Source organism: Rissa tridactyla, unplaced genomic scaffold, assembly GCF_028500815.1.
Source record: "Rissa tridactyla isolate bRisTri1 unplaced genomic scaffold, bRisTri1.patW.cur.20221130 scaffold_63, whole genome shotgun sequence".
Taxonomy (NCBI): Eukaryota; Metazoa; Chordata; class Aves; order Charadriiformes; family Laridae; genus Rissa; species Rissa tridactyla.
In genome coordinates this window covers 606,269-613,768 of record NW_026529841.1, presented here as the reverse complement: position 1 = coordinate 613,768, position 7,500 = coordinate 606,269, and positions in this window count along the sequence as shown.

Below are 7,500 nucleotides of genomic sequence, written 5' to 3'. Positions count from 1 at the left end.
GGTGACCGCCGCCGGCCACCGCTCTTCGCCCTGCCCAGCGGGGAGACGCCTACCCCGGAGCAACAAATTTCGTTCGGTAATGCACGCGTGTCTGCCAGGAGAGTAGCCAGAGGTGCCGCCCCTCACCTCTGCTTTCAGCGGGAAGTCAGCCCGCAAGATGCGCGTTCGCGCTGGAAGCCCTTAGGAGCCGAGTAAGTACTCCCTCCCATATACGGAAAATCACGTCTCTACCCCCGGACGGCCTCAAGAGCGCAGGCACTGCCCACCGGGGAGGCGCGCCAAACACGCCGCCTCTTACGATGACACAACTGGAGGTAACGAAAAACAGCGACCCCTTCGGCGGCTGGAAGTGCGTGCTCCGGACACAAGGTCTACCCGGCCACTCCGGCACTAAGTACCGCCGGAGCCGGGTAGACGTGACAGCCGATCCGGTCCCCGGAGCCGGGTAGACCTGACAGCCGGTCCGGTCTCCGGAGCCGGGTAGACCTGACAGCCGAGGTGGTCCCCGGAGCCGGGTAGACCTGACAGCCGATCCGGTCCCCGGAGCCGGGTAGACCTGACAGCCGACGCGGTCCTCGGAGCCGGGTAGACCTGACAGCCGATCCGGTCCCCGGAGCCGGGTAGACCTGACAGCCGACCCGGTCCCCGGAGCGAGGTAGACCTGACAGCCGGTCGGGTCCCCGGAGCGGGGTAGACCTGACAGCCGAACCGGTCCCCGGAGCCGGGTAGACCTGACAGCCGATCCGGTCCCCGGAGCGAGGTAGACCTGACAGCCGATCCGGTCCCCGGAGCCGGGTAGACCTGACAGCCGATCCGGTCCTCGGAGCCGGGTAGACCTGATAGCCGATCCGGTCCCCGGAGCCGGGTAGACCTGACAGCCGATCCGGTCCCCGGAGCGAGGTAGACCTGACAGCCGAACCGGTCCCCGGAGCGAGGTAGACCTGACAGCCGATACCGACCCCGGAGCGAGGTAGACCTGACAGCCGACCCGGTCCCCGGAGCCGGGTAGACCTGACAGCCGATCCGGTCCCCGGAGCCGGGTAGACCTGACAGCCGATACGGACCCCGGAGCGAGGTAGACCTGACGGCCGCTCCGGTCCCCGGAGCCGGGTAGACCTGACAGCCGATCCGCTCCCCGGAGCCGGGTAGACCTGACAGCCGATCCGCTCCCCGGGGCCGGGTAGACCTGACAGCCGACCCGGTCCCCGGAGCGAGGTAGACCTGACAGCCGATACCGACCCCGGAGCGAGGTAGACCTGACAGCCGATCCGGTCCCCGGAGCCGGGTAGACCTGACAGCCGATCCGGTCCCCGGGGCTAGGTAGACCTGACAGCCGGTCGGGTCCCCGGAGCCGGGTAGACCTGACAGCCGATCCGGTCCCCGGAGCCGGGTAGACCTGACAGCCCATCCGGTCTCCGGAGCGAGGTAGACCTGACAGCCGGTCCGGTCCCCGGAGCCAGGTAGACCTGACAGCCGACCCGGACCCCGGAGCCGGGTAGACCTGACAGCCGACCCGGTCCCCGGAGCGAGGTAGACCTGACAGCCGATCCGGTCCCCGGAGCCGGGTAGACCTGACAGCCGGTCGGGTCCCCGGAGCCGGGTAGACCTGACAGCCGATCCGGTCCCCGGAGCCGGGTAGACCTGACAGCCGACCCGGACCCCGGAGCCGGGTAGACCTGACAGCCGGTCCGGTTCCCGGAGCGAAGTTGACCTGCCCGCCTATCCCCGGAGGCGGGTAGAAGTTGCAGCCGAGCCGGTCCCCGGAGCCGGGCACACCGGGCAGCCGGTGTGGGGTGGGGGTGATATTTTTGTTTTTTCTTTTCGTTCATGATTTAAGCGTCACCGGCACAGCGGCCAGCCTGACCCGGGTCCTCCCTTCCAACAAGTGCGTGCGGGCAGGTGGGGGGTGGGGGGGTGGGGGGGCGGCGGGGGGGCCGGGGGCTCATAAATAATTTTGATTTATCACCGGGTGGTGATAAATAATTTTGATCTTTTTTTTTCGTTCACGTTTTTAGCGTCACTGGCACAGCCGCCAGCCTGACCCGGATCGTCCCGGCGGGGGGGGGCGGGGGGGGGGGGGCTGTCGGGCGAGGGGGGGGGTATGTGGGTGGGGGGAGGGGTTGGGGTGGGCGAAAAACTAAGTTTCAACTTTTTTTTGTTCGTGATTTAAGCGCCAGTGGCAGAGCCGCCACCCTGACCCGGATCAGGTCGGGGGCGGGGGTGGGGGTGGGGCGTGGCGGTCCGCGGCTTCGCGCCCTGCGCGGGCGCGCGAGCACACCACTGCCCGGCAAGCGGCAGCGGCGGGGAAGGGGTGCCGGTGCAGAGGCAGGCGAGAGCGGGCAGCGAGCGGGCGGGGAGCACGGCGCAGAGGTGGGCCGGGGAGAGGGCGGCAGGCACGCGGTGCCTCTTTTCGGAGTAGGTTTTGGGTCGGTAAGGTGGGGGGGGGGGGGGGGGGGGGGCGCGTTGTGTGTGCTGGGGGCGGGGGCGGGGGGGTTCAGTGGGTTCTCCAGCCGCGGCAGGGGCGGGCAGGCGCGCAGCAGAGCGAGCGAGCGAGCGAGCGGCTGAGAAAGGAAGGCGGGAGCGCCGGGGCACGGGCACGGGCACGGCCAGGGCCAGGGGCGCGGCAGGGTAGAGACTCGGCAGCCGGGGTTAGATCCCCGCTCGCCACCGGGAATCCCTTAACCCGCCCGGGCACGGAGCCGGCAGGGACTCCGCTGGGTCCTAAAGTCTCCCGCCGTCCTTGCCGGGGCGGGGTGGGGGGGGGTGGCAAACCTGCCCGAGGGCAGCGTGGGGAGGGGGCGGCCGGATTCGCAGTGAACCGGGTGGTGAATAGAGGCGGGGGAGGGGGGGGTGAAGGGGGACAGCGGGGTGTGGCGGGGGGGTGGGTGGTAATTCGGTGGCGGCAGCGGGGCTTGGGGGGAGACGCTCTGTCTGCGTCTGCGTCTGCCGCACGCGAGAGGTTCGGGCCCGTTGGAGGGGGTGGGGTGGGTGTTGTGTGCACGTGTGCGTGCGGCGGCAGACGGGGCTTTGGGGCTGGGGGAGAGGCCTGCTGGGGGGGGTGAGAGGCGAAGGGGGGAATGGGAAGGGGCGGGGGAGATGGTGCACCCGTGTGCAAGTGCCTCGGTGTGCGCGCAGTTGGGGTGGGGCAGATGTGACCCAGACGCCTGGGTGCTTTGGGGAGCACTTGTGGGGCAGCCGGGGGGCACAGCTGGGGCAGCCGTGAGGCATTTGTGGGGCAGCTGTGGTGCCAGCGGCACCCGCAGGCCTGTCTTCCCTGGGGGGAGACGGCAGGCCCACAGACCCGCTATTCCCTGGGGAGCACCTGCAGGGCAGCCGTGGGGCAGGGCTGGGGCAGTACTTGTGGGGCAGATGTGACCCAGAGGCCTGCTGTTCCTCGGGGAGCACTTGCGGGGCAGCCGTGGGGCACTGCGGGGCAGCTGTGGGGCCGGGGCACCAGCAGGCCTGTCTTCCCTTGGGGGGAGAAGGCAGGCCCGGAGTCCCACTATTCCCTGAGGAGCAGCTGCAGGGCAGCCATGGGGCAGCGCTGGGGCAGTACTTGTGGGGCAGATGTGACCCAGAGGCCTGCGGTTCCTCAGGGAGCACTTGCGGATCAGCCGTGGGGCAGAGTTTGAGAAGCTGTGGGGCCAGAGGCACCCGCAGGCCTGCGTTCCCTGAAGCAGACTGCAGGCCCAGATGCCTGTGGCTCCTCGGGGAGCACTTGCAGGGCAGCTGTGGGGCAGCACTTGTGGGGAAGATGTGACCCAGAGGCCCGCTGTTCCTCAGGGAGCACTTGAGGGGCAGCTGTGGGGCCAGGGGCACCCGCAGGCCTGCCTTCCCTGGGGGGAGACGGCAGGCCCAGAGGCCTGCGGTTCCTCGGGGAGCGCTTGCAGGGCAGCCGTGGGGCAGCACTGGGGCAACACTTGTGGGGCAGATGTGACCCAGAGGCCCCGCTGTTCCTCGGGGAGCACTTGTGGAGCAGCTCTGGGGCCCTGCGGGGCAGCTGTGGGGCCAGGGGCACCCGCAGGCCTGCCTTCCCTGGGGGGAGACGGCAGGCCCAGAGGCCTGCGGTTCCTCGGGGAGCGCTTGCGGGGCAGCCGTGGGGCAGCACTGGGGCAACACTTGTGGGGCAGATGTGACCCAGAGGCCCCGCTGTTCCTCGGGGAGCACTTGTGGAGCAGCTCTGGGGCCCTGCGGGGCAGCTGTGGGGCCAGGGGCACCCGCAGGCCTGCCTTCCCTGGGGGGAGACGGCAGGCCCAGAGGCCTGCGGTTCCTCGGGGAGCGCTTGCGGGGCAGCCGTGGGGCAGCACTGGGGCAGCACTTGTGGGGCAGATGTGACCCAGAGGCCCCGCTGTTCCTCGGGGAGCACTTGTGGAGCAGCTCTGGGGCCCTGCGGGGCAGCTGTGGGGCCAGGGGCACCCGCAGGCCTGCCTTCCCTGGGGGGAGACGGCAGGCCCAGAGGCCTGCGGTTCCTCGGGGAGCGCTTGCGGGGCAGCCGTGGGGCAGCACTGGGGCAGCACTTGTGGGGCAGATGTGACCCAGAGGCCCCGCTGTTCCTCGGGGAGCACTTGTGGAGCAGCTCTGGGGCCCTGCGGGGCAGCTGTGGGGGCAGGGGCACCCGCAGGCCTGCCTTCCCTGGGGGGAGACGGCAGGCCCAGAGGCCTGCGGTTCCTCGGGGAGCGCTTGCGGGGCAGCCGTGGGGCAGCACTGGGGCAGCACTTGTGGGGCAGATGTGACCCAGAGGCCCCGCTGTTCCTCGGGGAGCACTTGTGGAGCAGCTCTGGGGCCCTGCGGGGCAGCTGTGGGGCCAGGGGCACCCGCAGGCCTGCCTTCCCTGGGGGGAGACGGCAGGCCCAGAGGCCTGCGGTTCCTCGGGGAGCGCTTGCGGGGCAGCCGTGGGGCAGCACGGGGGCAGCACTTGTGGGGCAGATGTGACCCAGAAGCCTGCTGTTCCTCGGGGAGCACTTGCAAGGCTGCTGTGGGGCAGCCCTTGTTGGGCAGATGTGACCCAGAGGCCCGCTGTTCCTCAGGGAGCACTGGAGGGGCAACTGTGGGGCCAGGGGCACCCGCAGGCCTCTCTTTCCTGGGCGGAGACGGCAGGCCCAAGGCATGCTGTTCCTCGGGGAGCACTTGCGGAGCAGCCGTGGGGCACCGGTGGGGAAGCTGTGGGGCCAGAGGCACCCGCCGGCCTGAGTTCCCTGGAAGCAGACTGCAGGCCCAGATGCCTGCGGTTCCTCGGGGAGCACTCGCGGGGCAGCCGTGGGGCAGCACTTGTGGGGCAGATGTGACCCAGAAGCCTGCTGTTCCTCGGGGAGCACTTGCAAGGCTGCTGTGGGGCACTGGTGGGGAAGCTGTGGGGCCAGGGGCACCCGCAGGCCTGCCTTCCCTGGGGGGAGACGGCAGGCCCAGAGGCCTGCGGTTCCTCAGGGAGCACTTGTGGGTCAGCCGTGGGGCAGCACTGGGGCAGCACTTGTGGGGCAGATGTGACCCAGAGGCCCCGCTGTTCCTCGGGGAGCACTTGTGGAGCAGCTGTGGGGCCCTGCGGGGCAGCTGTGGGGGCAGGGGCACCCACATGTCTGCCTTCCCTGGGGGGAGACGGCAGGCCCAGAGGCCTGCGGTTCCTCGGGGAGCGCTTGCGGGGCAGCCGTGGGGCAGCACTGGGGCAGCACTTGTGGGGCAGATGTGACCCAGAGGCCCCGCTGTTCCTCGGGGAGCACTTGCAAGGCTGCTGTGGGGCACTGGTGGGGAAGCTGTGGGGCCGGGGGCACCCGCAGGCCTGTCTTTCCTGAGGGCAGACGGCAGGCCCGAGGCATGCTGTTCCTCGGGGAGCACTTGCGGGGCAGCCGTGGGGGCAGTACTTGTGGGGCAGATGTGACCCAGAAGCCTGCTGTTCCTCGGGGAGCACTTGCAAGGCTGCTGTGGGGCACTGGTGGGGAAGCTGGGGGGCCGGGGGCACCCGCAGGCCTGTCTTCCCTGGGGGGAGACGGCAGGCCCAGAGGCCTGCGGTTCCTCGGGGAGCGCTTGCGGGGCGGCCGTGGGGCAGCCGTGGGGGCAGTACTTGTGGGGCAGATGTGACCCAGAAGCCTGCTGTTCCTCGGGGAGCACTTGCAAGGCTGCTGTGGGGCACTGGTGGGGAAGCTGTGGGGCCGGGGGCACCCGCAGGCCTGTCTTCCCTGGGGGGAGACGGCAGGCCCAGAGGCCTGCGGTTCCTCGGGGAGCGCTTGCGGGGCGGCCGTGGGGCAGCCGTGGGGGCAGTACTTGTGGGGCAGATGTGACCCAGAAGCCTGCTGTTCCTCGGGGAGCACTTGCAAGGCTGCTGTGGGGCACTGGTGGGGAAGCTGTGGGGCCGGGGGCACCCGCAGGCCTGTCTTCCCTGGGGGGAGACGGCGGGCCCTGAGGCCCGCCATTCCTCGGGGAGAACTTGCGGGGCAGCGATGGGGCAGCGCGGGTGCAGTACTTGTGGGGCAGATGTGACCCAGATGCCTGGCTGCCTTGGCGGGTAGAGGGGTCCCGGAGGCCTGTGTGGTCCTTGAGGGTCAGTCGGGTCCCTGCCTGTGGGTGAGTTGTGGGGCGGCCGTGGGGCGGCGCGGGGTGGGTGTGGGTGGGCTGGGTGTGTGCCCGTGTCTGCCACTCGTGAGGGGTCTTGGCCTGGGAGGTGGGGGGGGGCGCTCGTCTGCGTCGGCGCGTCTGTGTTGCGCGCACGTGTGCGCGAGGTGGCAGACGGGGTCTTGGGGGTGTGGAGGGTGGACTGAGGAGGGCCGGGGGGGGGGGCGGGTGTGTTTCGGGGGTGCACGGTGCACGCCCGAAAGAGATGCAAAGGATTTGTAACGCTCTCCAGAACGCCGCCTTCTCTGTTACAGCCGGCTCGCTGGGCCGCGTCCTTGCCCGGCCTGCACCTGTGCCTGTCGGGGGGGGGGGGGGGGGAGGCCCTCGGGCCGCTCTTCTGCCCGTGGCACCCGTCCTTGGGAAAGCAGCTGCTGCTGCTGCCGCCCCACCGCCGCCGCCGCCGCCGCGTGGGGTGAGACCTGGGCTCCCGGGGCCCGGTTCCAGCGGCTAGGGCGCGGGCCGGGGGGGCTGCCGGAAGACGAGCGGGTCACAGGCCCGGCTGAAGTCACCCGCCCTCCTTCGCACGGCGAGAAACAGAATCGAAGCCAGGTAATGGGGGGGGGGGGCGGGGGCGGAGGAGGACTACACACCAACGGAGGAGAGGAAAAAAACAACAAAGAAAACGCCCACAAAATCAATCTCCGCTCAATCTGCCAGGTCTACCCGGCACGGCTTTGGGGCGGGGGGGGGGGGGCCGGTTTGTGGGGCTGGAGAACAGGCCGACCGGTCTACCCGGGCTGCGGAGGTTCAAAGACGAGGGGTACGAGCTCTTCCCGGCTCCGGAGTGGCCTGAAACGCGGGGGGAGGGATGGAAACGGTGGGGCGACAGCCCTCACCCTCCTGTCACACCGCAAGTGTCCCCCAGCCCAGCCCAGCCCAGCCCAGCCCGGACGGGGA